Source organism: Oryctolagus cuniculus, chromosome 7, assembly GCF_051225735.1.
Source record: "Oryctolagus cuniculus isolate XC-2025 breed Fujian yellow rabbit chromosome 7, ASM5122573v1, whole genome shotgun sequence".
Taxonomy (NCBI): Eukaryota; Metazoa; Chordata; class Mammalia; order Lagomorpha; family Leporidae; genus Oryctolagus; species Oryctolagus cuniculus.
Genome location: NC_142873.1, coordinates 142,803,086 through 142,809,566, shown reverse-complemented (window position 1 = coordinate 142,809,566; position 6,481 = coordinate 142,803,086). Strand labels below are relative to the sequence as shown.

Here is a 6,481-nt window from a genome sequence, read left to right as displayed (position 1 = left end):
CCTGGCTCCATGCATCTGTCTTTTACTGGGACTGACACACGTGACTCCATTTAGAGTCGGACGACTTTCCCGTTCTGTTCACGTTTGGGTGGTGAAGGCAGCTCCGACGAGCTCTTAGGCAGTCACGCGAGACAGGACGATCCTCGTTGTAAAGTGGCGACGGACTTGGCTGAGCTCAGTCTCGTGCTGGCACACTGTGCAAGGCAGAGCTTAGGGGCCGAGTGCCGGGATGTGGGGTGCTTCTACCCAAGCCACCTGCTGGCTCTGCCCCTGCAGCTACTGCTCAAGCCCAGGCCGCCTGGACGGCCCCTCAGCTGGCTCACAGGGCCTCCTGCTTCCCCTCTGTCAGTCACAGGGGAGCTGGGGTTCATTTTACAAAGTAAAGCCCACCAGGTCACCCCTTCACTTAGAGGTATTTCATGCCACTCCAAGATCCTTAAGTAAAGCCAGCTGCGTTGGGACCTCAGCGCCTAGCTGCCGCCTCCTCTCTCTGCTCAGCACACACTGCCCAGCACACTTCTTCAGTCCCTCTGTCCTACCCCAGGGCCTTTGCACATGCTGCTTCTGCTCTATAGGTCACTCTGGCCCCCACTCTTCAGCTAACCATTTCCTTTCGGGTCTCCACTGACACAACAGCTCCAAGACTCCCCCCGCTGTGAGTGAGTCCCCCCATTATCCTCCCACAAGGTCCCTGTGCATGGCACACGTGGTCCTGCCCAAGGGCTAGTCACACAACCCTCTGTGTGATTCCTCACAAAAAGCCATGCCTCCTCTTGACTATGAGCCCCAGGAGGGGGAACCTTGTCTCACTTGCTTCCTCCTTACCTCGCTTCCCGCACCTGCCCGGCACACAGCAGGTGAACACCTGTGACCACAGACCGGGAAGAGAGAATGGAACAGAAAAGGCCCTGTCTCTTTAAGGAGAGCTGAACGGGCCGGGCGTGTGGTTAATTGTTTTTATTTGGGAGATGTTGGTTTTCGGCTTGTTTTATCTTTTAATAACTCACGCTGCATAATCAGCTGGTAATTACAGCTTCCATCTCGGGCCTGTGCCTCCCCGCTCGGCCCCGAGGACGGGAGCCATTTCATATTTAATCAGTGTTTGAGCTGGAATGCTCTCAGGGGAGCCAGCTCTTGTCGGGGTTTGGGTTTGATTCTCAGGGATGTTAATTAGAACAGAGAAAACACCGGGAGCCAGCAGCTGGGAGCGCACGGCCGCTGTGGAGCCCCCTAGGGGCAGGAAGGAGAGACCACACCTGCTTCCCGCCTCACCCCGGTGCAGGGGGCGCCCATCCTGCCCAGGGCAGAGCCAGCAGTCCCTCTGCGGCGGGATTCCCAGGCAGGCCCTGGGTGAGGCGGCACAGCCTCCGACGGCCAGACGGGCAAGCAACTGCTCTCAGCCGCAGGTCTTCCTCAGAGATTTCTGGAAATACCCGGAAGGTGAGCGGAGCTGGAGGGATGATAGGGAGAGCAGGGGCGTTTCTACATGGTCAGCCCCGGCTCCAGCAGGGATGGGATCTTTCTGTAGCCAACCAGCATCTTCCTCTCTGCAGCCTGGGTCCTCTGTGTCCGGCTCATCCCGGGCGGGGAGCCCTGTCCCTCGGGCCTCATCCCGGGCGGGGAGCCCTGTCCCTGTAGCCAGATCGCAAAGCGGCACTTGCAGTTCAAAGTCTTGCACTCGGCAGAGGAAGGAGCCAGGAGCCTGCCTGGCAGCCGTCAGGGCCTCATCTTCCCACTGTGCCCTGGATCGTGGGCTGAGCCTTCCCCGCCCCCAGCGGGGGGCCAGTGCCTCCTTCCACTCCTAACTTCAGAGTTACTCAAGGGACAAGCAGGCGGGGTGACTCAGAAGGGCTCCTGGGCACCTGGATCAGAGCCACCAGTTTCTACCACTGAGCTGGCACGGGGGGCATGGCCTGCGTCCAAGGGAAGAGCCTTGCCAAGTGTGTCCTGTCCCTGAGGCAGGCAGGGGGCAAGGGCTGGGTCTCCAGACCCACACAAAAGTGTTTGGCCTTGACCTTGATGCGGCGGGAGCTCTGCGGAGACCGGGTGAGAAAGGTCGTGCTCAGGGCGGTGGGCGTGGCGCAGGAGTGACGGACAGGGCAGGGAAGCCGGAGGCACATGCGGTCCCTAAGATCAAGGCCAGTGGTGCCAGGGAGAAGAGAAGGCTGGGTTCCGGGAGAGACGGGGCTGGGGCCGAGGGGAGAGGGTTCCGTCACTGCCAGCTGAAGGGGCCGTGGCAGACAGAAGGTGTCCAGTCTGGGGGCTGGGACAGTGAGGCCATCGACAGGGCTGTGGGGATGCCCCGGACTTCATGTCTTAAAGGTGCATCCCCACTGCTCTCATCTGGCTGGCGGGGTGGGTGCCCGAAGGGAAGGGCCCAGCAAGAGCCTCCGCAGCAGCCTGGAAAGTTCTGGGACCCTCCCCCCTCTCCCCCCCCCACACAAAGAGCAAGCTCTCAGAAGAGGCAAGTTTGGCTTGAAGTAAACAGATCAGCAATGGCCGTGATGTGCCAGCATTTATTCATTACGAGCCGTACATATATTTTAATGTAGATGCATGGAGTCGTTGAGACAATCAGACCAGCGACTGTGCGCGAAGCGCGGATCCGCCAGCTGGTGCTCGCAGGCGACATTTATGGAAGCCTAAAGAGGCAAAGCTAACTGCCCTTGAGTTTCAGCTTCTGAGCAGCCCAGGAAGAGGCGGGGCGGGGCTGGGGGCGGGGCTGGGTGGGGGGGCGGGCCCACCCACCCTGCTGGCCTCTCTCCTCCCTCCAGGTGGTGACTTTGCCCTCCCTGTGCTGTTCATTTCAGGAAGAGCCACCTGTGAGATGACAGGGATCGCCTGGGGCTGGGGTGGGATCAGTGAGCACTGGCCTGGGAGCCTGGAGCCCTGGACTCACGGCCTGGCCCTGGCCCTGGCTGTGGCCCTGTGAGCTGCTGCGAGAGGCTGGCACGATGGGTCCAGGCGATCCTTCCTGCTCTGAAGGATCTGGACAGGCCGTGCCGCATCCTCTGAGGGACGTCACTCAGTCCTCCCAGCTGCCGGGTGATGTGATTGTGACCCCCAGTGACCCGGCCCCAGGCCTGGAGCTGCAGCCTTTGCAGTTCAGAGGGCCCAGGGTGACGCGGGGGCACAGGCCTCCCTCAGGGGATGCGGGTGCTGGCTTTGGAGCAGCATGGACGTGCAGGAATGAGAGCCTCAGAGCACAGGCTGGGGGCTGGGGCACCTGCAGGGCAGTCACCGACCTGCGAGCTGCTGGTAGGCGTGCCCTGGTGGTCATCCAGGCCACCCCGTCTGTCTATCTGTTCAGGGGAGGGGGCTTTCACAAGGTCCCCCGGCCTGTGGTGACAGGTGGAGTGGCAGGGCACCTCTGCCAGCCGCTCCCTCCCCGGAGCCGCGAGTCAGCCCCTGATCTAACTTCTTTGGCCTCCAGGGAGTCGCTGTCTGGTTCTGGGTTCTGTCCTGCTCCAGCCGCTTCTGGGATGCAGGGAGGGCAGGAGCTGGGGTGAAGGTCTGCCCCCAGGACGGTTTCCACAATGACAGCCGTGATGGCCACAGTCGGTTTTGCTACTTGCTAAGGACCCAGCACTTGAAACAGCTCATCAAACCCAGTTCTCCCGTCAGCCCGCAGGGCAGGGCCCGTGACCCCCAGCTGACAGTGGAGGCAGCCCCAGAGTGGCCGAGGGCCCTGTCCAAATCACCAGGCTGGAGACAGGCAGAGCAGGGCTGCGCCCAACCCTGAGCCCTGTCTCCTGCCACGCACTTCCCTTCCAGCCTCAAGCCCTCCGGTTCCGGCTCCTTCTCCAGAGTGACCGCCCCTAAACACATGCACCCCGCCCCATCCCCCCCATGGGAGGAGTCTGTTCCCACCTTTGGAGCTCCAGGCCCTTCCCAGGGTGGCTACAGCACCATCAGCCACCTCCCTCCCCATGCTCCTTCTTGGACCCCAGTCCCCAGGCAAGCATGGGGATTGCAACAGGGGCTCACCCGGGCCACTGGAACAGCCAAACCAGCAGCCTTCCGTCTTGGTCAGTTCCTGCCTTCCCTCGGGCATCCTATCCTGGGAGACTCCCCAGGGTGGCCACATCGCCAACTCTGCCACCCTGCAGCGTCCCCGTAGCTTGGCAGCCCCAGGTTTCGCTGGTAATGAGGCTCCACCACGTGGCTGAGCCCAGATGCCCAAATCCAGTCCTTGCCCGTCTGCTTCCTGGGGCCCCTTCCAACGGCAAGCGCTGGGCCACTCATGGCCCCTGTGAAAGCCAGGAGATTCCAGATCACCTGTCCTTGTCTCAAGACAGCTGAACGATGGGGCGGGCATTTGGCTCCGCAGTTAAGACGTGGCCTGTGCCTCCCTAGGCTGGCCTCTCATCTGCTTAATGAACCATGCGGGACTCACGGGACTCACCAAGGTCTTCCCAGGTGTGATGATGGCAAACCACCCCTAAGGGAAATGGACAGGTTGGGCCAGGCAGGGGGCCGTGGCCCTGGGGAAGTAGCTGGGAGACCCTGCAAAGGCTGTGCACGGCGCGTTTGGGTGGGGAGCGCATTCGGATGACAGGCATCACAGCTGGGCACCGCCCTTGGCTGAGGTTGCCCCTGGTGACTGCAGCTGTGGTCCCTCTCTCCTCTCCTAGGCGGCGCTCACCCTCAGTTCTGCTCAGACCGCTGGAAGCCGCTCTGCGGAGGGCAAAAGAAGCAGCTTCCTGCTAAACCCACGGGGAAGGCGAGGTCTGTAAACCACAGCGCCCCAGGGGTCTGCACAGCTGAGCCCCGGGACCCTCCCTCCCAGGTGAGTCATGAGGGAGGCTTGGGTGTAGGGGCTGGCTGAACAGTTAGGAGACCGAGCGGGAGGGGTCTGGGGGTTTTGAGTTGGCCCAGGTGGGTTTGAGGCTCCGCCCTCTGAGACTTAGCTTGCTCATTGTTAGATTGGGATGATGATGGTGTCTGCTGCGTGTGTCCACTCAGTGCCTCCCCATCCCTGCTTTGGCAAGTGGACCCCACCACACACACTCAATCTTCAGGGCACTGCTGGCCACCCAGCCGGGGTCCCAGACACCGCCCTGCCTTGACTCCGGAGATGGGAGCAAAGGGCTCAGGTGCAGGCCAGTGCCCACTCCCTTACCGGTGATGGGGCCACCGGGGAGCAAGCGGCTGAGCCGAGAGGAGCAGCTCTCTCTGCCCTGGAGGCACTGAGGGGGAAAACATGGACTGGGGGCTGTCATGGTTGGGACTCGCCCCAAGGGGCCCACGGCAAAGGGAGAGGGAAACGGGAGTCCAGTTAGCAGAGGGGAGGGAGGGAGGGAGGGAGGGAGAGAGAGAGAGAGAGAGAAAGAGAGAAAGAGAGAGAGAGAGAGAGATCTCCAGTGACCTAACTGGACATAGCTCTGCCTGAAGCTGGTTTTCTCCATTTTCCCCATTTTTGTGAGCCATGGCATTTCCCTCTTGGTTAAGCCAGTTTGAGTTGGTGAAGCCAGTTCCAACCAACACACTTCACTCACTCTTTGGTCTGTCGTCAAGATGAAATGAAATACTTTAAGTAAAAAGCCTAAAAGAGCTGATAGTACATCATGTTCAGCAAGCATTACAATTTACTATTGCGGTATGCTTACAACTTTTTTCTTTAATTTTTACTGAGAGAGAGAGAGAGGGAGAGAAAGAGAGAGAGAGAAAGAGAGAGAGAGAGGATGAGGAGGGGGGAGAGGACTCTCCCACCTGCTGGTCCACTCCCCAAACGCCCACAATGGCCAGGGCTGGGCTGGGGCCAGGGCCAGGTGCTGGGAACTCGGGGCAGGGCTCCCAGGGCTCCCATTTCAGTGGTGGGGAATCGACTGCTTGTGCCATTGCTGCTCCCTCCCAGGTCTGCACTAGCAGGAAGCTGCAGTCAGGAGCCAGGGCAGGGCTCGGAGCCCAGGCGTTCAGACATGGGCCACGGCACCTGAACCTCTGGGCTCAATGCCCACGCCCCTGTTCTCACAGTCATTCGTCTCATCCGTCACGTCTGCGCGTTGCTGTGGCGCGTGACCTTTGCACCTGCTGTGACCTCTGCCGCAAACACTCCTCCCCGTCCTTCAGTCAGCTCCTCATTCAGGCCTTAGCCCACTGAGAGTACTTCCAAAAGCTCATGAGAAAATGGAGTTGGAAGAGAAGTTTTATTTTAGTGCAAAAACACTTGAAATCTATGTATAGTTTTTCCCCCTAATATGCATTTTCTACAGACGATTTTGAAGACCCCCCTGGCATGCCTGCATTTTGCCAAAATAAACGCCTTTTAGTTCTGTTTTCCATGAGCCTTTTGACACCTCCTGGAGGGGCTCCCCCTCCCCACGGCCATCGGCCTCCTGCTCCCCCTGGGCACCACCCCAGCAGCCTGCAGTGAGCACCTTGGGATGCAGCCTCCCTAGCTGACTTCTCACCGGGCAGGCGGGGGGCGGAGCGTGGCTGGTGGCAGGGGACCCAGGAGGCGAGAACGCCTCTCCCAGAA

At 60.5% G+C, this 6,481-nt stretch overlaps 1 long non-coding RNA gene across 1 annotated transcript; it reads left to right on the top strand.

Moving 5' to 3' along the window:
- Window positions 1-769: 769 nt before the first annotated feature.
- Window positions 770-6,278, top strand: LOC149125770 (uncharacterized). Its single transcript, XR_016236768.1, has 3 exons — window positions 770-1,440; window positions 4,635-4,789; window positions 5,858-6,278. It is a non-coding gene; the product is annotated as an uncharacterized LOC149125770 (long non-coding RNA).
- Window positions 6,279-6,481: the final 203 nt, after the last annotated feature.